Source organism: Pelodiscus sinensis, chromosome 8 (assembly GCF_049634645.1).
Source record: "Pelodiscus sinensis isolate JC-2024 chromosome 8, ASM4963464v1, whole genome shotgun sequence".
NCBI classification, from domain to species: Eukaryota; Metazoa; Chordata; order Testudines; family Trionychidae; genus Pelodiscus; species Pelodiscus sinensis.
Window position 1 is genome coordinate 52,082,201 of NC_134718.1, and position 27,451 is coordinate 52,109,651.

Here is a 27,451-nt window from a genome sequence, read left to right on the forward strand (position 1 = left end):
CCCTCATCCCCAGTCAAACCCCAGAACAATTATTTAAATGAAGAAAAACAAAATTTATTTAAGGACCTGAGCAATGACGAGTAAATCTTCTAATCCATCATATTCACAGATGACTAAGGAAAACAAAACCTGACTATATACAACAAAATTTCTCTTCCTTACCTCTACATTCTTGCACCCAACTGTGGCACTAAGTATTTTTGGATGCATTACGGAATATATGAGACTTGACTTCATCCACTGATCACACAGACTTAAAATTAAAGAAGCCTTTTTTACCATATCTAGAACACTCGGAAATCGATTTTAAAAGTTATTTTAAGGGACTTGTCATTGATCTGTATTATGTTGTAGAATTATTAGTAATATGACAAAAAAGTACAATTTTTTTGATCAACATTACTAGAAATAGAGTTTACCACCAGCTTTGGGCTGCATTCCCAAGCAACCCGACTCCAAGAGGTTTTAGGTCTTATTCAAAGAGAAGGTTATCCAATGTAGTCTGCACCTCTTTCACGAATTCCGAGAAGTAAAGCCACGATGCCTGCCTCATCACCACAGCAGTGCAGATAGCCCTGGCAGCTGTGTCAATGGCATAAAGAGTTGAAGACTATGATGTTTTTGCCATCAGGTGCCCTCCTACATGATGGCTTTGAAGAAATCCCAAGAGCTTTCTGCAATTTTATGAGTGAAATCATTCACTGAAGTCATATTGTAATTTTTGTAGTCATATTTTGATGTGAATGCCTAGTAGCTGCCAATTCAAAAAACTGTAAGATGGGTGAGGACTGTGCTTCCGGTCTCTATTATATGGTATTGTCCTGGAGTGATGCTGTTGGCCATGAGAGTTCATAACATCCACCACATTGGAACTGTGTAGTGGATGGATGAATACGAAGTCTTATTCCTTCATGGGAACATTATATTTTTTGTCCATCCACTTACATGTTGATGCTTGTATCCAAAGTCCATGGGCCTATCAACAGTACTAAATGTTAACAGTCACCAGGAGGCATAAGTGCCAGATGACCTCAGTGCCAGTGGCGCAGAGAATACTGAATGAAATGGTGTTCATTTTTGACTATCCCTGGACTTATTGAGGGGATTTCCGGTTCTCTTTTATAACTTGTAAGAAAAAACTTCTAGCGGTTTCTTTGACCCACTATTCTTTGAAGTCAAAGTTTGAGGGGAAGACTCATGCCCACCAGCTAAAATTTAACCAATAAAAGGGTGAGTTAATGATGTGCTAATGGACAACTAAAAGTTTTGTCTCTAGTCATGAGCAGGTGAGAAGGAACTAAGGACAGTTAGCCCTTGCACGCTGGCTAGCCTCATGGTGCAGCATGAGCAGAGACTGTGCATGTGAAGGCCCAACAGACACCTACTGTAGAGCACTCATCAGGACTCTATTTGAAGAATGTTAGGCTCCTAAACAGAACTGTTCTGATTTTTAAGTTGTTGCACATTCCACCGATTGAGTACAAGGTGGGGTTGCTCAGCATTTCTGAAAATCAGGCCAGTTCCTTTTATGTGCTTATATATGATTTTGGAATCTAAGCACAGGTACACAAGTCTGAGAATATTGGCCAAATATCATGCTTAATTATGATTTTTTTACCTTGTTCAAAATCAACATGTTGACAGAAATAAATTTACATATTTGATTGACCTGTCACTCTTTATATTGTTTAATTTTACTGTATTGTTCATCTCACAAAACTACATATTCTATTCATCTTAGATTGGTCTAATTCACTTCACTTTTGGTTTGTTTTTTCCTTTCAGGATCTTCTGCATTAGCATCAGGCTGCTGTGTGGGTTTTCAGCATTCTATAGGAATAAGTAAAAATATGAAGACTCACTATTCTTATATAATAGTTAAATTAAAATAATCTATATAGTAGAATCTGAAATAATCCAAATATTGTATTAAATAAACGCTAAATTGGGACTATGAAGAGTGTATGAACTGCTTTATAAAGTTCAATAATTCCCTACTTAAATAGAAAGCTCATATCATTTTATCTGTCCAATTAAATCTATATTTTATGAAGGTGCGGTTCCCAGCCAAAGAAAAAAATGTGACAAGTGAAAATATGCATATTACTGACAAACAAAATATGAAAAGTTACCAATAGTTTGGAATGCTAAGATGGCAATGGAAACTCATTCCAACTTTCACATACTGTATGAATCACAAACTATTTGTCTACGAGCAGTCAGAACCATAATCAGAGATTTTCTTAAAATACACTTTTTCTTCCTTCACCCTTAGAATAGCTTCAGATATGTTCCTATGATTCTAAAGGATGACAAAATAGGCCAGACTCCCCCCCCAAAAAAACCCCAATATTCATATGCCATAGCCCTAAAAAGTAAATTTTACAATACTTACACGTTTTCAAGATATCTTAAAAAAGTATCTTTTACATTTGCTCATACTGAAAAAAAATTGAGTAAGGTATTTTATTATTCAGATGGACACAAAAGATTTCTGAAGTGCAAAGAGAAGATCTATAAAAGGTACAAATCATTGGTAATGATGACAAGTTATACCGCCTTTCAAATATGAACAAATGCAAGCATTTAGGGTATCATATATTATGGTCTTACAGACCCTCATTTATTTTCTAACCATAAAGACTGCCTGATAATTTAAATGGTGCTGTATTTCACATGTGTTAAGAATCTCTTTATTAGGTAAGTGTTTCTTCAACTTGTAAACAGAATAGAGGATTCTTTCAGGAATTCAGCCATTTGAAATTGAAATGAATAAATCTGTATATATAAACCTTTTCAATCAAGAGGATTATTTCCTTCACAACCACATTTGCACATTTAAAATTGGTTTTTGCAGCCTTGGCGCCACATAGAAAACTAGTGATAATATGAAAAAACCTGCCCTTCACACCTGGAAGATTATAAGAATTCCTCAATCCATATCAGTAACAAAAGCATTAACATTTACAGTGGTTTGGATTCCTAATGTGATAGTATGCAGCGGAACACAATCAGTTTTAGCTGGTGGGATTTGTTGTTTTATTGTGCTTTCAATGGTCTGTGCAAAGTAAAATTAACGTTAAGAACCAAATTCTACCCTGTAACACCAGTAAAAATATCTATTGGAATTAATGGAGTTACTCCATGCTTACACTGTCAAAACCCAGTAGAATTTGGTGATAAAAACTGATAGCCTTAACTAAGCTATTTAATTTTCATATTTTATTGAATATTTTATTTACTATATTTTTCAGTTATCATTACATTCTTGAATCTTAATTCTTAACCATATGACATATGTTAAATCAATTTAATTCCGACCCTGCAAATAAGATGTGAAGTGCAGATTTCAATTGAGCCACTGCAACTCTATGTGGATCATATGATCTTCACCAGGACATCTGCTTCAGAAATGGGAGGTTAGTGAGAATAGCTATAGTACATTAAGATACTAAAGCATGTGCTTATATTGAAGTATATATTTATCTGTGGTACCTACCTAGCCTGTAGCATGACCAAGTGTCCTGATTTTATAGAGACAGTCCCAATGTTCAGGGCCTTTTCTTTCAAAGGCACCTATTACCCCCACACACTCTGTCCTAAGTGTTCATACTTACTATCGGGTCACCCTCATAGCCTCCCAATACTACAGAATCTGACTCGCAATTATATTTTCACAATATACCTGTAAGGGAAGTGCCATTGTCCCTGTTTTAGAGATGGGGAATTGAAGCCTGGAGAGAGTAAACGACTTGTACCATAAAAGAAGTGTGGGGTAGAACAGAGAACTGAACCCAACTTTCTCAAATGCCAAATCAGCACCCTAACCACTAGACCACCCTTTCTCTTTATTGAGGTTGATGGGACTCCACATGTTTCTTGAAACAACTACCTTATAGAATCATGGCTGATACAAAAAGCAATCAATAGTTAGATTCACCTTAGCTAATCAAAACATATGACAAAATTGAAGAACTGCATGTGTAATATTTCTTCTTCTCAATTCCATTGATAGGTAAATAGAGCAAATTTAGAATGCAAAGCTAAGCAACTATCACAGTGCAGGAACTAAAGTAATGACCTATTTAATTTCAGTGAAGATTCAGCAATATGAAAATAATTGCTTTTAGCAGAACATCTAATGATGGTGTTGGTCCCAAATGATTACATAAATGAACAGCTCACAATCCACATCTGCATGTTTCAAATGAAACAAAACTAACTCTCTTTTCAATTGAATAAGGAGAAAGCAGCTAAAATTCTGATATAAAATCAGGCTAGTCTTAAACAATTATGTAGTCACCATAATCCAGATTGCACATTTAATGCTAGCAATTAAATTTGCTTAATAAAAATATTTAAATTGTATCAAAAGGCAAGTATACAATTTCAAAGATTAGAAAAAGAACCACTAAGTTTTATTAACTCATTAGAAATGAAGGGTAAGTCCTCTGCAAATTGTTATTTGATATATTTCAATTTAATTGAGATATAAATTGGAACACAACACTAGGCATTTCAATCATAAACACAAGGCAAGTATGACAAATGTTTAAGGCGTAAACCATGACAAGAACACATATTTGACAAACTGAACAAATATAGACTTGTGAAATTAATTTTTGATGTCTCTACAATTTGCATTATGAGGAGAGCTTGACACACGCTTCATAAAATTTTTTGACAAAATTTGACAAATTTCCCCTCTCACAAACTGTTCAGGAGCTTTGATTTATATCAACTTGAAATTTTGTTTTCAGTGTAATTTTGAAAGGACTTTGAATTATGCAGGAACTAAGTTTACTCTATACATTTGCTATTTATTACACCCACTCTGACTGATCACCACAGTCACAAAGTATTTTTGATTGATGAATATGTAATGTAATCAAATAGCTGAAAATTAGATTCTCTCAGAGAGGAGGTAGGCCCATTTTTTGAATTATACTTAGCTATGCTACCAGGATTAAAGAATCAGAACATAATAAATCTTCTTCCTTTGGGTCCACTGGCGTTAAGTCTTATCACAAATATCGCACCCCCAAAAATCTGTCTATTATAACATTATTGGTTGAATTAGGTAAAAGCAGTTTTCTTTTAATAGTCATAATATAATTGCATGTGAGATATGTGTGATGGTCTAAGCTTTGATAGGTGCTGCCCAATCATTTACATACATCTCAGGCAAACATTAACAGAGTTATAGGTTAATGCTGTATGTTTCAGGAGCAGCAGGCAGGTCATGATCTTTGGTATAAAGACCTGCACAGGGTCAATATAATTTTTGAGCTGTCTACATGGAGAATCTATATCAATGAGTAAGTTTTTTCTGGGAGCAAGATTTCCTGCTTTGTTTGAGAATTTCCTGAACTTGTAGGAAACAGCCTCACTCTGTATTGCATAGTTAGCCAACATCCAAATCTTCAGAGGCAATTACCTTAGTTCTGAGATGTTATATCCAGGCAAGTCACAACATGTATGGGCGGATGTGTGTAACAAGTCTAACATCAAAAACTGGCCATATAATCATAAAAGTCATGTCCCCTCTGATCTTCTATATTATTCTGTGGATTACGGGATTCAGTAGGAAAGCATATAGGAGCCTGCAAGACCACCAAATGAGAAAGCCATCTGACAGGGAACTCAAGCTCATGCTACCCTAGCACAGACATTCAAACATTTCACATTGTTGTCATCTGCAACAAACAAGTATACGACAAGAATACTGCCACTAACAGAATATTCTAAAAGTTGATGTTTCAGACTCATGGCTTGTATGTTCTAGTTTAGAAGAACAAATATACCAAGCATTTACTCAGACTATACAATTCTCTAAGACCAAAGAGACACTTGTGTCCATCCTTCAAGGGGACTACAGGATGAGTACGATTAACATCTGGTAAGTAAGAATCCCTGTTCAGGGAATCTATATGGGGGTGGGGTATACGGGGAAGCTCTAACAAATAGAATTCAGTCCTGATGGGTTGGATTAATTTGTGGTGGTTGAATAGAATAGTTAAGAAAGTTGTTCTGGAGACTTTGGAATGTTTCAAAAAAGTTAGTTTAGCAAAAACACATACTTTGTGCCCTAATTTAAGATCATAAGGAGATACAGAACCCCTTTATAACCGCAAAGATTACTGCTATGCTATTAAAAAAAACCCTATGGTCTTGTGCTCAAAGCATGTGGACATTCAGACTTAACTGTAACTCAAAGAAGACATACTCAAAGAATAAAGGAAAATTCACATGCAAAAAGTTTTGTTAACATTGATTTAAGATAGCAGGCACTTACCAGTATTCTGTGCTACTATTACATTCCCAAACTTGAGTTCAATTTAAAAAAAAAAAAAAACCTATCAAATCATGAAATGCTGATTTGAAATTTCCTTATAAGAACATTAGTATTGCAGATAACCCACCACAATACAACATAACACAAACATTAGAAAATCAGGAAATGGGGAGTTACGATGATACAATCCTCACACCACCACCACCTTAACTGTACCCTGGAAGGGATGCCAAGAAAAATAGAGAACATTACAGCTGGAAACTTTGGTTTGGCAGGTATATATACACACATAAAAAGATGGGTGATTTACATTACTATGGGGAGGACCAATGCTAACAAGGTCAATTTCGTCAGTGTGAATATATCCCATTAAAAGCTCTCAAAACACTAAATTGCAGTAAAAGTCCAAACAAAAAACTGTTTCAAATAAAAAAAAAAACATAGCTGTTTGTTTCTGGTATTCCCAACTAAAATAATTCAGCAAATTTGACCAATGAGCCTAAATCTGCCAAAAACGCAAACCCCAAAAGAACTTTTGCACAAAAAAATTCATTAATCTCTTATGGGAAAAAAAAAGTGCTAAATAAAGGGTATGGCTCTTTGAATTTCCTGTGAGACTGCTCAGAGAAGAGTCAAGGTTGTGTGATCTTTTCACACATAGGGAATCTCTAGACTACATTGTTTTTTCAAAAAAACTGCCCTTTTTCGAAAAAAACTTCACCTGCGTCCACACTGCAATCGCATTCTTTCTAAATTAAATCGAAAGAACGCAGGGGTTTTTCCAACTTTGGTAAACCTTAAATTACAAGGAAGAACGCCTTTTTCAAAAGAGTTCTTTTGAAAAAAGGTGTGTATGGACGCAGAACAGGGACATCTTCTTAAAGACAAGGCAACTGAAAAAAGCACAGGTGCCCTGGTCGCCATTCTGTGAATAGCAATCAGGACTTTCTTTCGAGAGTGTGTCCATGCAGTCCAGATGCTCTCTTCCGAAAAAGCAGATTGCTTTTTTATCTGGTTTTGCGGTGTGGCTGCTCTCTTTCGAAAGAAGCTTTTTTCGAAAGATCTCTTTCAAAAAAGCTTCTTTTGAAAGAAACTTGCAGTCTAAAAGTACCCATAGTTTCACTGTTAATTTGTTCTATCTGCTTTCCAAGTTATTATCAGAATGATTGTATTTCTCTCTCACATATCACTGTAATTTTTGTTGCATATTAACACAGTGGTTGCACTCATTAACGTCTCTCTTAGGACAAAGTATTTGTGAATGGGATAATAAGAGTGTCCACATTTATTTTAACATGTATTTGTGGCAATGAGAATAGCTACTTATTGTCATTTACTTGTGTTGTCACTTACACTCATGCAGAGAAAGGTTAAAATGCTCCTATTTTTATTTAGTAGAATTTTATACCCACTATGGACTGGGGTTAATGACTGCACAATGTGAAGGATAACCGAGAAACTGGTCCATGATCTATAGTGGGTAACCTCTTCTTATTCCCACAAACTTCTGTAAAAAAGGGTATTTCCTCCACAGGCTAGTGGTGCTTCTTAAGAGTACTTAGCACTGGGGGAACAGCCAATAACTGACTGAGAGAAAGACAAGTATGCTGTTCCAACTGCTACTTTTGTCAGAGGGATCTATAATTTAATCTGTGGGCTTCAAGTTATATGGCAAAAATATTTTCCTTTAGCACCAAATATTACATTTTTGCTATGATGTTTGTGCAATTCACATCTTATATGTGAGAAGAGGGATTTGCTTCTGTTATTGTTGATGCAGCTGCTGCTATCACAAAGTTCTATAATTTAATTCGTGGGCTTTAACTTTATATATAAAGATTTGATTGTCATATTATGTAATGTTGCCAGTGCCTATGTGTCAAGTACAGCTGGACACAACTTTGCTTTGGTACAAACAGAAACACAATGTGGGATAGGGAAACACAATGAGGGGTAGGGAAACACTGTCATTACTGAAAAAGAAAAATTTGAGGATATTTTGGACAGTGGAAATTTTTCCCATCCATTTCTTTGGAACTTACACTGTGAAAAACACTGTTAGACCACAAGCTTTCTTAGTGTTGCTAGACCTTAAATAATCATGGTACAATTCCAGCCACAGTGTTGGTACAACAAAGTTACATGCACCCAATCAGGAGAGAGTTTTCTACTATGGCTGAATTGTTCTGAAAAACCTATCAAAAAGGTTTCTCAACTTTAACCAGGAATCCGCTTACATTTAATTTAAGGACCAATAGTTTAATGGTGTTTAATTATTTTTTGGTGCAGCAGAAGGTGTGAAGGAAGGTGAGGGAATGAGCCAGAGATATCAAAAAGCAAGACAATGCAATATCACAGAGGAAGTGGGAAATCATACAGGCAGGCTCCAGCTGTGGGACTGTAACGGGATACCCTTACCCTGCACTTTCCGCTCCGCCATACCGGCCCTGTCTGGGATGCCACGAGCAGGACCACGTGCATGCGCTGCGTGCTCGGCGTCCGCAGCCCAGCTGAAGGGGGAGGTTGACGGGAAGAGAGTGAGGGAAGGCAGGCCAGATGGGCATGCATGCGCAGAGGCTCAAAGAGCCGCTGATCAGTTGAGAGGGGAAGGCAGACCAGATAGGCACGCATGTGCAGAGGCGTAAAGAAACACCGGTCAGTTGGGAGGGCAGGTGATAAAAGGCACAGGCGCGGCGTGAGTAGGGGGAGGAATGGCTGGAGAAAAGGCGGGAGTTTCAAAGCAAAGGCTGGCAAGTAAATGGTACAGACGGGGAGAGGAAGCAGTCCAGGGCAGGGCAATTTGGAAGCCCGCGGGCTGGTGAGTTTCAGCGGGACTCCCCACCAGCCAGCAGAAGGTCTGTGTCCTTAGGGCCCTGGGCTGGCGTCCGTGAGTGAGGGCGGGTCCGGATTCCCCCCCTCCCCTGCAACCTCTGTAACCAACGGTGGGAGTGATTCTGTTTTATTAAAGAAGATGTAAGCCATTGGCTTGGAACTAGAGTAAACAAAGACTCAGAAACTCAGGACAGAGATTGGTGGGAGTGGGATACAGGCTGGCTCACCAGGCGAGCCCCCAGTAAAGAGGTCACAGGGATAATAAGCGGGTAAATACCTCATTGTGGAGAAGATATGTTCTAAAATAGGAGACTATAAAGACAGTGCTTAAAGTGTGCTTCACTAGAACAAGCCACAGACCCAAGAAATACCATTTTTAAAAAGCAATACAGGTTGCCGAGAGAGCCATAATTTTAGTATTCCCTAGGGAACTCTACCTTGCATTGGCTGTTTTCCCCACTTACCTGCATCCTGAAAAAGAGCGGCCAATCCAAGTTACTGCAAGAAAGAGACATAGCTCTTCCTCTCTCCTGCCCCCTACCATTCTCATAGGAGGAGAGCAGGGAAGCAGAAGCAGCCCAGAATTTCAGGGCAGCTTCACTAGTGGATCCTTCTGCTCCTCTCCCTCCCATCCAACCCGGGAAGTGAAATAAGGAGACCTCACTGAAACTGCCCCTCTTCCTTGGAAGAACAGAATGAGAGCTCAAGAGGTGTAGTGGAGGTTGGAGGAGGCAGAACAAGTAAGAGAGCGGAACTGACCAGGTTCTGAGAGCAGAATTAATTACAGTAAAACTCCGGTGGTCCGGCATCCAGTGGTCCAGTACGCCTGATGGTCTGGCACCAACTGCAACCCGGAAGTGCTCCGGCAGCTGCTTCAAGTTGTTAGAGTAATTGATTAACTGCGGCTGGATCCACAGCCGATACACAGTTAATGTAACTTTCCTCTCTACTGCCGGGAGGGGGGGGGGGCAGGGGAAGGTAGGGGTCGGTGGGAGCGGGGGAGGGGGAGGAGGAGGATGCGAGGGTGTGCCAAAGCAGCCGCATTCAGGACGCTCTGGTCAGTTACAGTCACTCCGGTTGGATCCACAGCCGACACGCAGTTAATGTAATTTTCCTCTCTACTGCTGGGAGGGGGGGGGCATGGGAAGGTAGGGGTCGGTGGGAGAGGGGGAGGGAGAGGAGGAGGGGGCAAGGGTGTGCCAAAGCAACCACATTCAGGACGTTCTGGTCAGTTACAATCACTCGGGCTGGATCCACAGCCGACACGCAGTTAATGTACTTTAACTCACCCCCTCCTGGATTAACTGGGGAGAGCACATGACTCAAATGGATATCACTGCATACATATGTTTTAACAAACCCCTGCCCCCTCCCCATCCGGAAAGGTGAAGAGGACCCACCAGCACCCAGAGGTCCTTCCACTGTTGGCTACCACCCGCCGGCTGCTGCCGCTGCAACACCTGTGCCCCATTGAGGAGGAGCAAGAGGAGGCCCACCAGTTGGACTGTGGAAGGAGTTTGTTTTCTGGAACTGAGACTTTTAATACCTCTGCTCCAGGGGTAGTTGTAAATTGAGAAATTGCAAGCTGGGCTGAGGGAGAAGCACAGAGCTCTCCCTCCAGTCCAACTCCTCTCCCCTTTTCTACTGCCATACCCCCCCCCCTTGTACCACCAGGACCGTCTCCTAGCCCCTTGGCGAGGCTAGCTGCCCTTGTTTCCACCTTGGGACTGTTTGCGCAGCAGTGGGTGAGAGACTGAGCCTTACAAGCACTTGTGGGCACATCCTCCCCTTCTTGGACTTAGCCCACTCCCTCAGCTACATTTTTCTGGGGGCCTCCCCCCACCCCTTGTCTTGCCCTCCTCTCCCATTTCCCCACCCAGAAGCTTGCCTCCCTGCCTTGCCCAAGCAGCTCAGTTTGTTTCTCCTTCCTTCCTGCTACAGCCCTCCCTGAGACTCAGTTTGTTGCCTGCCCGATTCCACGCAGTTCCCTGGTCTGCTGCTCCTCCCCTACCACTGGTCAGTTTGCTGTGTTTGCCCTGTCCTCTGAGCCTCCGCCCTCCTCAGTGCCCCATCAATCCCAGCCCCTCATTGCTCCTGCTTGCTCCCTCCCCACAGCCTCCCATTAGTTCCCTGCCCTGGCTGCCTCCCCGAGCGCTCGTGCTCCTTCCTTTCCCATTTTGTTAGTGCCCCCTGTTCACTATACCCACCTTACATGTTGCCATAGACAACCCCCCGTTCCCAGTACAGCCGGAGGAGCCACCCCCACCCTCCCGTCCAGCAGCTGCAATTGCACCCCTGTCCCATCCTGCCAGCGTCCTCCTCATCTGCCTCCAACCTTGCAGGGAGGACCCCACTCCCGCGTCCATGCCCCCTTCTCTCGTGCCCTTCCCCTCTGCCTCCTGCCTCACAGGGAGGAGTGGCCACCTGCTCCCCTTTCCTCAGTTTCCCATCAGCGCCCTTCCCCCGCTAGCGCCCTCCCTCCATACAACACTCCACCAGGAGGGAGTGGTTGCTTTCCCCATCCCCCCTCCCCATCGTGAACCCCCTCTTCCCAGCCCCCTTGCGTTCCTCCCCACTTCCCAGCGCTCTCCTTCTCTGTCTTGCTCAACAGGGAGGAGGGGAGCCCTTCCCTCGGCTGTCCCTGTCCTCCTCAACCTCTTGTTTAGCAGGGAGGAGTGGTTGCCTGCTCCCCTTGATTCCTAGTCCCCCCCCCCCCGATTCAGTACCCTCCTCCTGAACTTCCACTGTCATAGGGAAGAATGGTCAACCCATCTCCCTCTTCCCCCACCTCCTTCCCCCATTGACGCCCTCCTCCCCTGCCTGCTGTTTGGTGGGGAGAAGTGATTCCTTCCTTGCCTCCCAGTTCCTACCCTCGCCCTTCCCCCCGAACACCACCTGCGCTCCCTGGCCCTGCCCCTGCTGACCAGCTGTCCACTTCCACCTCGGAGGCCTGGACTCTCATTCAGGGGAAGTACAGAGTCTGCGGTTCATGGGCTCAATCTCCCCCCTCTGATGAGGAGGGTGGAAAGGTTCCCTGCAAGGTACCATGGGGGGTCACTGCTGCTGACATCACCCTCGACAAGGAGGTGCTGGCTGAGAAAGTCATGGCAATGGAGGGGGACAGTCCCATCCCTCTCGTGGAGCCTATCCCAGAAGAGGCCTAGGATGGAGCTACCCTGGCCCCTTTACCATCCGTACCCCCCATCATCACTGCCAGGGCAACTGTTGCTTCAGCAGCCAGCGGGGAGGACTCTGGGGCCATGGGGATGGACTTCAGATCCATCTTCGAGGAGATTGAGGCCCTGGGTCTGACCCCAGTAGTTCAGAAGGAGGACCTGTTGCTAGTGGGCCTCAGTCTGGGCAGCAACTCAGTTGCACCACTCTCTCCTCCTCCTCCCTCTCCCATGCCTCAGGCCTCCACTCTCATCCTCGGGGTGCCCCTAATATTCCCTGCTAGCCCGGCCGCTATAGGCACTGCATCTGAGGCTGCTGAGCCCTTAAGGGAGATGTATGGTTCCAAGCGGCTGGGCCTCTGGACTTGTGGGCACCACCTCTACCTCTGAGGTGGAGCAGTCACCCTTTCTCCCTGTTGGGGGCTCAGCAATCATCCTAACAAAAGTTCCATCCAAGCATCAGAGCCCGGCATCGGCATAATCCCCCTTTCCACCTCCATCCCCTCGGTCCCCAACCCCATTCTGGAGGCACCGCAGCCTGGTGGCCCAGACCTGAGGGACTGTCCCCTTGTAAGCCTTGGCCCTTCTCCCTGTCCTGATCCCTCCCTTATTCCCATCTAAACCCCCGGTCCTGATCCCACCCCTATTCATGGTTCCGGCCCCAGTTCTGCCCCCATTCCTAGTCCTGCCCCCACCACCACCCAGATCCTCATTCCTGCTCCCAGCCTGACATCCGTTCCCGGTACCGACCCTATTCCCCCTTTCGCGACACCCATTCCCCCTCTAGCGCCTCCCATCCCACTATCCCACTGCTATTGCCACCCCTGGGGGGGCCATCTTCTTCCCACTATGTGCGAGCAGCCCTCAGGCGGTGGTCTTTGTGTACCCCATTCCCAGTTCAATAAGGGCTGCCCTGTTCCCTCACTAGAGAGGGGGACAGATAGCATGGTGCCACAGCTTTTGGTGCTGCGCCGAGATCAGAGCCCTGCTTGCCCGTCTCCGTGGCCCATCTGGAGGAAAACCCCTCTGCTCTAACCCCCTCATCGCTGAGGGCTGACCTGTGCCAGTTCCTCATGGACACCCGCGGGGCTAAAGGCAAGGTGCAGTGCTCCCTGCAGGGATGGGGGGACTTTCACTCTTGTGGTCCTCCGAACCACAAGAGCCCTCTTGCAGGAGGGAAAAAGGATCAAAAGGCAGGACATTGCAGCCTACCACTGGATCTGCAAATTTTGCAACGCTCTCCTGGCCTTTAGGTCAGGGAGCGGTTTGTTGCGGGTCCTTCGGGAGGCTGACGATCAGCCTGCACGCAAGGATGCACCCCAGCCCTCACTATGAGGTACACAACCATCACGACGAGGTACACAACCATCACGACAAATGTCTGAGGCTGTAGGGCAAGTCTCTGCAGGATCCAGGTGCTCTCCTTCAGAAGGTGGGGTACTTGGTGGTTTTCCTGCAGAAGACACACACGACTCCAACCACTGAGGCTGGCTGGTGGCTGGAGTGGGGAAACGGTGTGTACTCCAGCCACCTCAGCACTCGTGGCTGGAGTGGTCACCATATCCTCCCACCCTACGGAGGTGCTGGGGTTTGCCAAGTTTGTCCCAGGCTGCCTGCTGCATATCCGGGCCCGCGGAGGGGCTGAGATTGAATTTGTCAACGTCTATGTCCTGAACGTGGGCCCAGAAAGGGTAACCTTTTATCAGCAGGCAGCTACTGTCATTGGCACCCTGGATCCTCACGAGTATTTGGTCCTGAGCGGGACTTCAACACCACCTTTGAGGACCGGGACTGCTCAGGACTTGAGAACTGCCAGGCTATGGCCGACATCCTCAGGGAAATAATAGATCACCACTCCCTGGTGGCCATCTGGTGCTACCACCACCTGGACAACACCACCACCTTCACCTATGTCTGGGTGGGGGACAATTGGTTGCACCACTCCGAGCTGGACCGCATTTATCTATCTTGATTCCACCTAGCATGAGCCCACTGCTCTAGCGTCCGGCCGGCCCCATTCACGGACCACCATTTGGTGGCCGTGAAGGCCTCTCTTAGCCAGGAGAGGCTAGGGCTGGCCTATTGGCATTTTAACAATAGCCTGCTGGAGGATGAGAGCTTCCAGGAGTTCTGGCTCATCTGGCCGGGACAGCGATCTGCCTTTCCCTTGGCGCAGCAATGGTGGGATGTGGGGACGGTGCGCGCCCGGCTCTTCTGCCGTGACTACTCCCAGGGCACCAGCCAGCAGAGGGATGCGGCGATAGAGCAGCTGGAGTGGGAGGTTTTGAAGCTTGAGAGGTGCCTGGCATCTGACCCCGAGGATCCACCCCTCCACGAGGCATACCAGGAGAAGCGGGAGGAACTCCGGGCCCTCAAAGACCATCGGGCCCTGGGATCCTTTGTTTGATCCCGCATCCATTTCCTTCGGGAGATGGATTGCAGCTCCCGCTTCTTCTATGCCCTGGAGAAAAGGAGGGGGACCAAAAAGCACATCACCTGCCTTGTGGCAGAGGACAGCTCCCCCCTCACAGATCTGGAAGAGATGCGTGGAAGGGCCAGGGCCTTCTACACTAGTTAATTCTCCCCAGATCCGACCGAAGCGGACGCCTGCAGTGCGCTCTGGACCGAGCTCCTGATGGTAGCGCGGTCGACTGAGACCAGCTAGTGCTGCCCATCGATAACTTTGAGGAGCAGTGGGTGCTGGCCAGGGTTCTCTGTGCAGTGTCCCCATCTGGCTCCCTCATTTTAAACCACTGACCCACACCCCCTGACCGTGTTTTTCATTATTTGTCCCCTGGAATCATTTGATCCCCAGATCCAGTCGTCCCTCCTCCAAGGCTGGGGGGGGGGGGCTTTTTGTCCCCCTAAGGTTTCAAATAGTGCCCCACTACACTGCCCCACAGAGTACCACCAGTCCAGACTTCACCTCCAGGGGCAAGGAGGCCTGGGTTCAAAGTTATTGGTATTAGCTGCATGGGAGGGACAGTGGGTCAAGACACCACACTCAGAGCTTCCAGCCCCAAAGGGCTTGTTTGAGCTTTTAGCCTGGTGGAGCTGAGGGAGGAGTGGCCCAGAGCTTCTAGCTCCATGGGGCTTCTGCCTCTGCTGGGTGGGGAAGGGGGAGGGTTGGGGCTCTAGTCTTTAGCCTATCTGGGTAGGGAGGCTGGGGGGGGGCACCAACCTTTAGCAGTGGGGTACCAGCATTGGAGGACTCTGCTTTGCAAACCCTGACACTGCTCACAGCCCGCCCCCCTTCAGAACAGCTGTGTTACACTATACTTGTGTACATGTTCACACACACAAGCCCAAAAGATGCTAATTCCACTCAACACACTGGTACAGTCTCGGGTTTAGCTCCGGTGCAGCTTTGTTTACACTCAAATCGAGACAGGCTCCTGGCAATAAAGCAAATGCGCGTAAAATTCCAAAACGTTGGGAGAATTCTTCCCTCGCTGAGACTCCCCCTCGTGTGAATTACAAGCCAGCACCACGGCTCCTCCCCGCTCCTCCGTCACTGGACCCACGATATCAACCATTATTTTAAGATCTGCACGTTAAACTCAACAAGTTCCCTGTCACAGCCCGTCCAGATCAGAGTGAGTGAACACGAGAACTCTCCCTAGTGGAGAGCCGGCGCCAGTGGCTGCTTGCTGCCTGCCTCCCACAGCCTGCCTGCGAGACACACACACGGAGCTCTCGTCCTAGCGCCACAGCACACGCCACGCTCTCCATCGCTCATGCATTTCCAAAAGTAGCAGGGAATTCAGCTTCATCAAAGCATCTGCCTGCGAGACAGGAACACTACAGAGACTGCTTCGTCCTGACCAGCTTGGAAACGGTGGCTGCTGAAGCGACCCCCTCCCTTTCTACCCCCTCCCCCTTCTCCCTTGGATTCGAGATCTCAGTGAAGACAATTGCAGTAAATGAGGACATTTCAGGAGTGCGTGGCTGCCGCCGCCGCCGCTGCCTCTAGCAAACGCTCTCTTGGTCACAGCTGAATAAATGTCTCAGTGTGATAGCTAAAGGGGTGGTGGTGATCAAGTCTCCGGAAAGCAAAAGAAAATTCCCAGCCGGTGTATCTTGCAGCAGATGCTCTACACCAGTGGATCGTTTCACTGCAAGCTTGCAGAAGTGAGCGGAGAGAAATGCATCACAAAGGAATTGCACAGACTTTTAGTTATTTTTAAGGCAGCCTAAGGTAAGCTTTCCACTGCAAATAGACATGTTACCCTAAACTGTAATGCTCCTTACAGAGCCAGAGGGATCAGAATCATAGAGTCTGCTTTGCTACCTCCCTGAGAGAGGATTCATGCAAATAATGAGTTTCCAGGTTTTCATAATTAAAACTTCATGGTGAAAAGTGTAAAGCTGCTAAGCTAAAATGTTTGGGGAGGGACTGTTATGCAATAGTATGTGGCTGCCTGGGAATAGGTACTGTGTCCTATAACTTTCATGACAGATAAGGGAAGAAAAGGATTGAGGAAATATCACTATGTATGTCCAAACCATGTCTTTGTTCTAGAAAAATACCATAGCTTCAGCTAATAAAACACCTTGCCAGGGGATTAGCAGTTAAAGAATTTTCGGAAGATGCATAAGGTGCTTCAGCCTTATAGGATTGATTACAACTACCATGGCTTATTAACTTTTCTATTATAAAGCACAAATATAGTCCCAACAAAGAGATTGTAATTATACCTACCTATAAAAACATGGTAATGAAATTATTACCAAGCAGATTTCCCTCCCAGTAACTTGCTGTAAAGTAGTGGGGGCAAGGGAACACACACCTTGCTCCAGCTTTGAAGCTCCTAGCATTTTGTCAACTGTTATTATAGTTGGAAAACAGTGGCTCTCACCATTTAATATCCCAAACCAATACACATTTCAGCTGGAGACAGCATGAAAATTAGCAGACAAATGGGACAAAGAATAGTACACATCAAACACCAAAGTCAAAGAGATAGCCTGGGACCTTGCATCTTGCTGCTTCATGCAGAGGGGTTTCCGTCTTGCGTCGGTATCACTCAAAAATCCTCTCCTGTGACCTCAGTGTCTCTATTTAATATAATGCTACAGAGAGCTCCAACAATAAAGGGAAACTCAGATTGTGATTAGACTTGGATTTGTGGGGAGTGGAGAACCATGACAAAATAGGGCATCTTTGCATTCTGCAAAGCAAGAAACAAATTCTCAGCTTGTGTCAATGTCTCCCAAGAGGTCTGTCCCAGAGGAACTGCAGCTCCTCTCTCTGCCAGAGGAGCCAGAATAGGCAGTGAAGCAGTTTAATTCGACCTTGTATGTCTAAACAGCTTAAATTCTGCGTAAGCATCACAGAGAGAAATTTAACTCATTAGACTCTGGGATGTGGAAGTTTGAAAAGATGCATTTTTTAAAATCTTTCCATGATTATATTATTTTACTTGAAGGCAGCAACAGTAAAGGAGCACATTAGTATTAGAGATTTATTTCCTCTGTTTAAGTGTTTCATTGTGGTTACCTTTCATATTTACTATCAGTGTCAGGGATGCTGTGCTTATGAAGGTTAAAATCAAGATGCTGAGGGAAAACCTAACCATTAAATCAAATACCATGACCATTCTAATTTTTATGTACATTTTTTAAATTAATACAATATTAATTTCAAACTACAAAAGATATGTCTGTTAAAATTCTCAGCTTGAAGAATCACAAGCCTTATTCTTACTCTTGGTGTTATATAGATTGTATTCCAACAATTTGCTAATGTTTCACTATCTTCACTACAACAATATTATTCTCTGGCCAGATGGGCAATTACACTTTGAAATTAAAATTTGGTGTTTATTTTAGTATATCTTTTATAAATATATTCAAGCGGCTCAAATAATGGTAACACTGTCATCTGAATTTTAACTAGATATTATTAATTTAGCATCAGGGGTTTACAGATTATAGATAACATTTTTACTTATGCTGCTTCTATTAAAAGCAGATTATGAACATTTCTAATGAAACTATTCACACTAAACAGCTTCTTAAATATAATTACCAGATATAGTTTTACTTCACTTCTGCATTTTAAGCATATTAAATCTTGTAATGAGGTCAAGGCTGCTAAAGCTTAGAATACAGAGAAATTTTTTTATTGTAGTAATCACATCATTACGTCCAGGATGGAAAAAAAAATGTGTTCCAAAAAGCCATGTTCTCACTGTTTTTAATGTTAACATGATTAACAAAACAATTCTAACATTTAATAAAACAGAAACCCTCCTCTTCAACACATAGAAGAGAAGTCAGATGGGCAACAAGCTACCTGATAAAGAAAGTATTAGTTACTCATCTATGGGAACATTTAAACTGTTCAACAATTGACATTCAATTCACAGGTCTGCTCGTTAAGTATCTACTTCACAGAATCATTTTTGTGGTTTACAATTAACTATTTCACTGACAGAGGCAGCTTTCATAACAGAATAACATAATATCTAACAAATTTGGAGAAAATAAGTCAATTAATTTGCACTGAAAATATTATATATAATGAAAACATGAGCATGAGAACCACAAACACAGGAGACTGATCACAAAGTGTGTATACTCCTCCTAACCTCTTAACACACACCACAGTGGACAAAATAGTATTGCTCTCTAAAACACATTGTGATGTCAATTGAAAATCCAAACTCGGCAACACACTGTATGCATTATTAGAATATTAGACTAAGACTAGAGCAAAGTTATGCAATAATATCATAAAACAATAGCTATGATACTGCCCCTATACTGATCACTGTGGTAATGAATGTCAACGAAATCGATTAGCTTGCCAAAAATCCATGATAAAACATAAGCAGAGCCCCGCAAAGCAATAGAGCTGTGAAATCTCAAGGCAATTCCTTGATAGGGACTAGTTAGCTTGGGTAATCATACACATTGTACAGACCTTAAGAAAATCACAGTAAACCTTAAACAAAAACAAAACAAAACAAAAAAAAAAAGAACATAAAGACTCCCCAGACAAAACTTGCTTAATTATTTGTTAAGACTGCGTTATTTCATGCCTTTTGATAACCACAGTTTAGTTAACCAGCTGAAATCCCACTGAGACATTAAACAAAAACATGGACGCAACAAAGCTGCTTTACAGCACATAAGTCCTTTATATTTCACCTTTCATGGAGTACAGTAATTTGTTCTGAAGCAGTGGTGGGGAACCTGAGGCCCCCATCTTGCCTGAATATGTCCCCTGAGGCTCAGGACTCCCCTCCCCCAGCATTGGAGAGCCTGGGCTGGCACTCAAGCCCCCCCACCGTCTCCCCATGGGGCTGGAGCACTCAGAATCTACCAGGATTGCCCCCTTCCCCCCCACTGCTCTGGTGCATGAGAGGAATGTGGGGAGTGTCTTTCTCCTCAGTCAGGGGCCACATCAGTGAGGGTTAGGGGCTTTGGGGGGGCACTTCTCACTTATGTGTGGCTCATGGCTAATTTTTCTGTAGGTCAGTAGCCCTCAACCAAAAAAGGTTCCACACCCCTATTTTAGAGAATGAGATCGCACATATTTTAGGGTGACATCCTGAAGTCGTGAATTCAATGGAAGTTGAAGATACGAATCTGTCAGGAATTGGTTCTTCAATTTTTTTTGGGGGGGGGGGGGCATTGGATAAACACAGGACAACATGGCAACACAGAAAACAAGAACTAATCTGGTATACAAATACACATTTGTGTGAATTCTTTAGATTCATTATTAATTAAGGAATATGGTCAGACGCTTTTTTATTAGAGTGGAACATCTCTACTTTGAAGTCTATTTACTGCATTTTACTACATACAGAAAGAGAATGGAATCTCTACTGATCCCTTAATGCTTTCAGAAAGTATTACTACTTTTTTCGCGTATGCACAGCATAAAGTCATGGGCTTTGGCTTAAAATCAGCTGCTTTTCAGTTTTACATTGAGCACAAATCTCACAGGCAAAGAAAACTGGTTGTAAAAAAATTACAAAGACCTACAAGCTCATTTTGATCTCCTTTCTAGAGCTACAGAGAGATATTAGGCCTGATTTTGCATTCTTGCCAATTTTACAACATGCCCACAGACTTCAATACAATTAGTTCTTATTTACACTCAGTGCAAAATAAAGAGGGGGCAGGATCATTTCACAAGTGAAAGATGGACAGAGCCAAAACCTCAGGTCTGAATATTCCCATGTTTTGGAAAATTTAGATCTCAAATTTGTGGCTTGGGTCCTTTCTAATTATAATGGACTTTGTTATAATTGTTAAGAGTGAGCAGAGGAAGTAGGACAGGAACGTGTGTTCTCATTGGAAAATGTTAAACTATTAAATACAATACTAAATCTTAATTTCAAGCTACAGTATATGCCAATTCCAGTGGTATCCTACATCAAACGGTCTCCAAACCCACCTTAATTGAGACAAAAAACTACATAATGTCTCATCAGTGCTGTGAATATATGTGCAAGTACAATTTACTATTAAAGGTCCTGATTCAGCAAATTCTTCTTATCAGTAGTGCAGTTGAAGTTACCGAAACATAGTAAAGAATTACAGAGCCAGGCTCTAATGTACTCTCTGAAATAATATGGTAATTAATTTTCAATGTATTTACTTGCGTGGCTGAAAGCAGATATACTTTTATAAGGAAGTCTCTATGGAAAAACTGATAGACTCTTAAATCCTTTACTCCTAAGCTTAAATGCATTAAACCAAGGATGTATTTGGTAAAATAAATAACCTATGAGGTGGCCAAGAAATAAACATCAACCAAAAATATTCACCCATCTTTTTGCATGTACTTCCTGCCTAAGAGAGCTGCCATTCCAGTCACACGTCATAACTAATAAAATGTCTACACAACTTTACCACGAGGTAAGAAAAAGTCCACATAACCTGTGCAGTGTAAAGAAAAAAAAAACCTTTCTGGAGTTTGATATTATTTACAAAACAATATAAAGACCAATTCAAGGCTTCTTCACAAGCACAGCACTCCCTACAGTTTCTCCCTGATATAGTTGTTTGACCCCTGAGTCTTCTGTGTCAGGCCACTGATTCTTCTTCTCAAGGGAGCACTTGCTCTGAGGTTTACACTTCCTCCCTTTTTAATTCCCTTCCAGCAGGATAGTCTTTTCTTTAGGCTTGATCTTGATGGTTAGCGTTACAGGATGGGGACAACTTCAGTCCATCAATCCCTTCTGCCATGGTCCATCCTATCACAAGATGGCTTGTCTGTCTCTAATTCTTCATGTACTTTAATTTTTTCTTTATCCAGTTTTTCTTTACTTTTACACCCATTATTATAATTTATTTATATTGTGGTAGCACTTAGAGAACCCCAATCCTATCTCTGTTATTATATTAGTTTCCGCATCTATAAAACGGGGATTGTGGTATGTACCTACTTCGGTAAAGCTTTTTGAGATCTGCCAATGAAAAGAGCTAGGCATTTTTATTATTGTTGTTGTTGTTTGGAAAGGGGAAAACTGATTTTGATATTTTGTCTTCTCCATGACCAGTACAGAGTATTTATAAATATCAGAGTGTATCTACACAGCAAAGTTATTTCGGAATAATGGCTGTTATTCTGAAATAACTATGCAAACGTCTACACAGCAATACTGTTATTTTGAAATAATTTCGAAATAACAGATGGTTTATTCTGACTTCTATAAACCTCATTCTACAAAGAATAATGCCTATTCTGAAATAGCAATTTCAAAATAAGGCGTGTGTAGATGCCCCACTGCTGCTATTTTCAAAATAGCACCTCATAAGTTATTCCTCGTAGGGCTTTAAATCAAGATAGCACGTCTACATTAGAGAAGCCTGTCTCAGACTAATTTTGAGACTTCCCTTTTGTGTAGACTTGCTATTTTGAAATAAGCTATTTTGGAATAGCTTATTCTGGAATAACTGTGCAGTGAAGATATAACTTCAGTGATCAAGTTTCAAAAACAGATCCTAAAATCTAATTTTGTAAAATTAGCCTAAGAGAGATCCACTGTCATGGTTTAAAAGATACAGGGAGAGGGGAGATATCAAAAAAGAAAGGATGTGAGCTATCCAAATTTCAAGATTATTCTTTCACCTCCCTATCCTCCCACATTTATGACAATTGTTAAGAGTACCAATTTGTAGAACTCTTTCAGAAAGTCATGGATCTTTGAACAAACAGTTGACATCATGCATAGAGGACTGCTTGTATTGTATCTTCTCCTCTTCTTTTCATTTTCTTATAACTCTCAGGAAGCCAACAGAGTTTATAAATAACAAACAAAAAAAAGTATGACCAAAGATTCAAAACAGCCATAGCTTATATATAAAACAGTGAAGGCTTTAAGCAAGCACATAGAAAATAAAATGCTACTTTTACAAAATGGGTATATAAAAATTAATATTCAAAGATGTAACGACGCATTATTTCCATGTCTCAAATACTTCTAAGTGTGTCTCAAGCATATTTCAGTCTGATGACAAATGGATCATTTTAAATAAGAACAAACTTTTTAATTTCTGAATAAAGATAAATATCAAGGAGGTAATGACATCTGCATAGGTTGCACTCAACAGGTTGGCACTTCTGATGTTAAAAGTATTTGATAACAAGCTTCAAAATCAAAACAACTAATCAGTAGTTCAATCATGTGAGACATCTGCCTTGAAACAAATCCTAATTGTATATTTTAAAGAAATAAAACTTTTTGCTAATCAAAAAAAAAAAAAGCTATTGTTTTGGTCACACACACACACACACACACACACACACACACACACACACACACACACACACACACACACACACACACACACACACACACACACACACACACACACACACACACACACACACACAGAGAGAGAGAGAGAGAGAGAGGCCTTTATGAAAGCAGTGTAGAATTTCAGATCCAATTATTGTGATTGACTCCTAACAGTAAATTAGATTACACCAAAAATCACTGATTCTCAACCAACCCCAACTTTGGAGCAGTATCAATCAATCTAGAGGTAAATACTCATTCAACGCCATCTCTCAAAAATCCCCATCAACATCTAGACCAGACAATATATTTAAACAAAAAAGCATGCTCTAGAAATAGTTCTGCAAACTATATGATTAATACAACATTTAGCTTTAACATCTCTAAGATAGAGAACTGCAGAAGCAAACGAGATGCTGGCCAAACATAGATCCATCTCTATTTAGCCATTGCATAGAAATGTGCTTATTTTATTTAATTCCATGAAAATCACTTACGGTGATTCTCAATACCACTAGGCCCTGTCTGCACTGAGACCCATGTTAACATACAGTGGAAACAGAATTCATATTGAACCACTTTCTAACACGGCTTGATTAGGCAGCATGGGAAAGGCCAAAAACTTTAAGAAAAACCTATTTGGAATTAGGTTCTCAGCTAGTCTGGAGAAAAATCTTTTATTATGGTTTGGCTCATTTTAGAATGGCTGGATTATTAATATTTATATTAATCACCCCACAGGTCTTAATCAAGATTGAACCTCCATTATGATGGCATGATACAAATATACTGGCCCAAATTTTTAGAGGTTGTTAGTCATTGCTCTCTGCTCTTTTGAAATTGGGAGTAGACCTTGCGATCCTAACTGAAGCAGTTATTCAATATCTAAGGAGAGGGAGACAGAAGTAAATTAATCCAATATCTACATTTTCAATTTCTGTTTCCTTCATTGGTTATTTTCTTCATGACATTCATTCCACCACATATGAGTGAAGAGAATATGTGCAAAAGAGACTAGTGCTCTTATGAATCAAGACATTTTCTGTGCATAAAGGCCAGCATCAAAAAAGTACAAAGATATTTCTGTGAGAAGCTGACAACTGGACAGACAAGACTGGAATTGCTGGAATCAAAATACATAAGACAGAAGATCAACAAGAACTCAATATGGTTAACTGCTCAATATGCTGCTCCATTCTGAGTGTAGACTAGGGCTGAGTTCCCTGAATTTTAAATGAAAGCTGTAAACTTTAAATAGCTTGTTATAATGTCACAACTCAAGTTACAAACCTGAGTTCAAGACTTTTGTCACATTGCTAGGTTCATATCTACCAGTGCTGTTTAAGCACAAAAAGCCACATTAAAAATAACACAGACTGCCTACCTAAAGTCTGACCTTGATGGCTTTAATATTCAGGCCACTGCTATTAATGCATGTGGGAGTTCTCAGCTAAAATCCTATACAGGTAGATAAGCAGAGCTTATCATTCAAGCCAACAAAGGGAGGAAATTGAGAGTTCTAAGGAACATACACTTGCTCATTCATTTCAACATTTGACATTATTTTCCATGTCCATAAACTCTGCAGGCAATTTCCAATATCAGTTCACCTCAACACTTTACCTGATAGTTTAACACTGGCTGCTTCTTTTACTCTGCACACAATCCTTCCCAATGTTAGTGAGAGAACCTTCTCCTCTGCAAATCATGTTAGCTGCAACAAATCTTCCTGTATCTGTGTCCCCCATTTACTGTCCATCTTATTTCAAATTTGATATGACAATATCTGATTCCCTTTGTCTATATCCATGAGTTTGCTTTACTATTAACCTAAAAAGTATCTGGAAATGCAGTTTTTATCAAAGATACTTCACTGCATAGAGATATCCTGTAACATATTCTTGTATTGTAATACCTTTTAGCTGTTGTACCAAAGTGTATTTTCACTACCCATTTTGTTCTTTTCCATTTAGCTAACATTGATTTTTGTACTGTCTTTGCAGTGTGTTGTAGAAGCCAGTTTTGCTTACTTGTCTTTTTTTTGCAGTAGCATCACTAAGCAAGAATATGCACAGGACTTACAATACTTTTTGCTAGTTAACAGTTACTGCAGAGCCAGCACAGGAAGCAACTGAGGACAGAAATTGCTTACATATAAGAGAGAGAGAGAGAGAGAGAGAAAGACACTATTGCTTTTATTTTCTGGTGATTGGTAAAATTCTGGGTGCAGACAGAGATATCTTGAAGTAATTCATCAAGTAATATTCTATTAAAAACATGTAAGATGTCAGATTACCTGACTGCATTCTTTTGCTCTTCGCATTCTTATCTCATCATCTTATTATTACAAGTGGCTTTTGACTAGCATCATATCATACAATACATAATGATAACCGTTATCCAAACAGAACGAGGAGATGATATTTGGATGCCTTAACTCTGATACTGACCTCAGGATAGTCATTGATGCTTTTGTCACCTCCTAGCTACAGTGGACACTAAAGAAGGCTACCCTTGAAGATCTGTTTGAAGCGTCAGTAGAATGAGATCTGCTTGTTTAGTGCAAAAGGTTAGCTTTAGAGCACAACATATGTGTTCAGTGTATTGCAAGGGCTTCCCCCTATCAACTCCAAGATGAAATTCAAGGTTTTGGTTTTCGTTTGTGTATGTTAGGACCCTGGTAATCTTTCTGACTCTACATAAAACAGGTAAGATCAATCATCATAACTGCTAAAATCAAACATCTGAGGAGTAATTCTTGCTGACAGATGCTATATGTACACCCTCAATAGAAGGTCCCCACCTTGCTCTTTCTGGGGGGTTGTCAAACTGGGAGTTCACTGGCCTTCAGTATCTGGTATGGAATCATATTTACCAATAAGCTTTTTCTATTTCTAAACAAATGCACTGTCTTTTGGTAGTACTTGATGTTATCATCATGGATACTGATACTGAGTTAGTATTGCTGGCTACTGTAAACAATTTAAAATTCATAGTAAATAACAACACAACTTGCAGAAGAGGAACTGACATAATTCAATTTTTATAATTTACTATTTGAATTTTAACATGCAGCCAAATAATAAAAATGAAAACCCAATCCAGTTACTGTACACTCAAATTTGAGGTTCTTTTGATCCAAATATAAATGGAGCCATTTGCATTTGTAATGGCAATCAGAATTTTTATAATATGAGTATTAGATATAACCTTGACAGATGGAATAACTACACAGATCACATTGCAGAAAATTCTGGTACATTTTTACTGATAACATTTCCATGTTACCAATATGGCACATTGCACAGTAGAAAAATAAGCAAAATTTCTAAACCCGAGCAATGTTGGAGAGTGTAACAACTCCGTGAATAATATAAATTGACATGGAACTTTCTTTGACATTTTATTTGTCCAGTGTCAAGTAAATATTTATTAATTTGAATCTCAGGTATCTATTCACCTCTTGATGCAAATACCTAACTCCTAGTCTTAACATGGTTATACAACCCTTAAGGGAACATAAACCCCTACTATACAGAATTTGACCAAGATAAATAGGCTTATATTCAGTCTTGTGCATATAATGCAATATATAGGAGGTAATAAAGCAGAAATATCACAAAAGACTGTGGCAGCATCTCTTTCAATCTTACAGAAGATAAGTTTAACAAAATGTTTATTCAGGGAATATTTTAAGGAATATTTGCAAATTTTATTTTTCAACATACTGCTGATTTGCCCCAGGACTGCTCTATCAATGTATGTACATCTCATGAATTTTGTTTTTGTAAATTCATCCTTAGATCTAATCTTATCTAAAAAACCACGTTTAAATAAGAGAGACTTTCACAGTGGTAACACATGTTCTTTTTTTCTGTGTGATGCAATTATTGTAAATGCATTCCTACTCTACCTATAAAAAGAGAAGATAACCAGAAGCCACAACATCCTTTCGTTATTCACAAGGAAACCTTCACATTTTTAAGGCAATGAAGAAGCAGTCAAGTGAGTTGTCATCGGTTATCATAGTAACTGTGGTGCTGCTGTGTCTGAAATTTAAACGCATCACATTTACTGATTTTACTCATAATCACAATAGTGATGGCTCTATAATAGTTTAAAGCACATTCAAAATAATACATGCTGCAGCGATTGTCTAAAGCAACTTCAAAAATGAAGAATCACTCTGGGCTCACTATGAGATTGCTCTGATTTCTTGCCATGATACACAGGTATCGAGAGAGGGGAGGTACATGGCTAGAGAAGTTTGTACTTTCAGTGGTGAAAAAAGGGATCCATAAAAGAATAACTTTGATAAAAGATGAAAAATGATGTCTGATATACAAAGTAGGAGTCATTAAGCAAATGCATAGGTCTCCAAAACAGAT

The 27,451-nt window shown here is 41.8% G+C and overlaps 2 protein-coding genes across 4 annotated transcripts in view; one reads left to right on the forward strand and one right to left on the reverse strand.

Annotated features, from left to right (window-relative positions):
• DOCK1 (dedicator of cytokinesis 1) overlaps positions 1 to 27,451 on the reverse strand; it is a 572,428-nt gene that overhangs the window by 271,183 nt on the left and 273,794 nt on the right. The gene's annotated exons all lie outside the window — the stretch shown is intronic.
• INSYN2A (inhibitory synaptic factor 2A) overlaps positions 15,874 to 27,451 on the forward strand; it is a 78,687-nt gene continuing 67,109 nt past the window's right edge. For both annotated transcript variants that reach the window (XM_006130182.4, XM_025188252.2), the window contains exon 1: positions 15,874 to 16,498. The gene's annotated coding sequence lies outside the window, so the exon portion shown is untranslated. The remainder of the gene's footprint in view (positions 16,499 to 27,451) is intronic.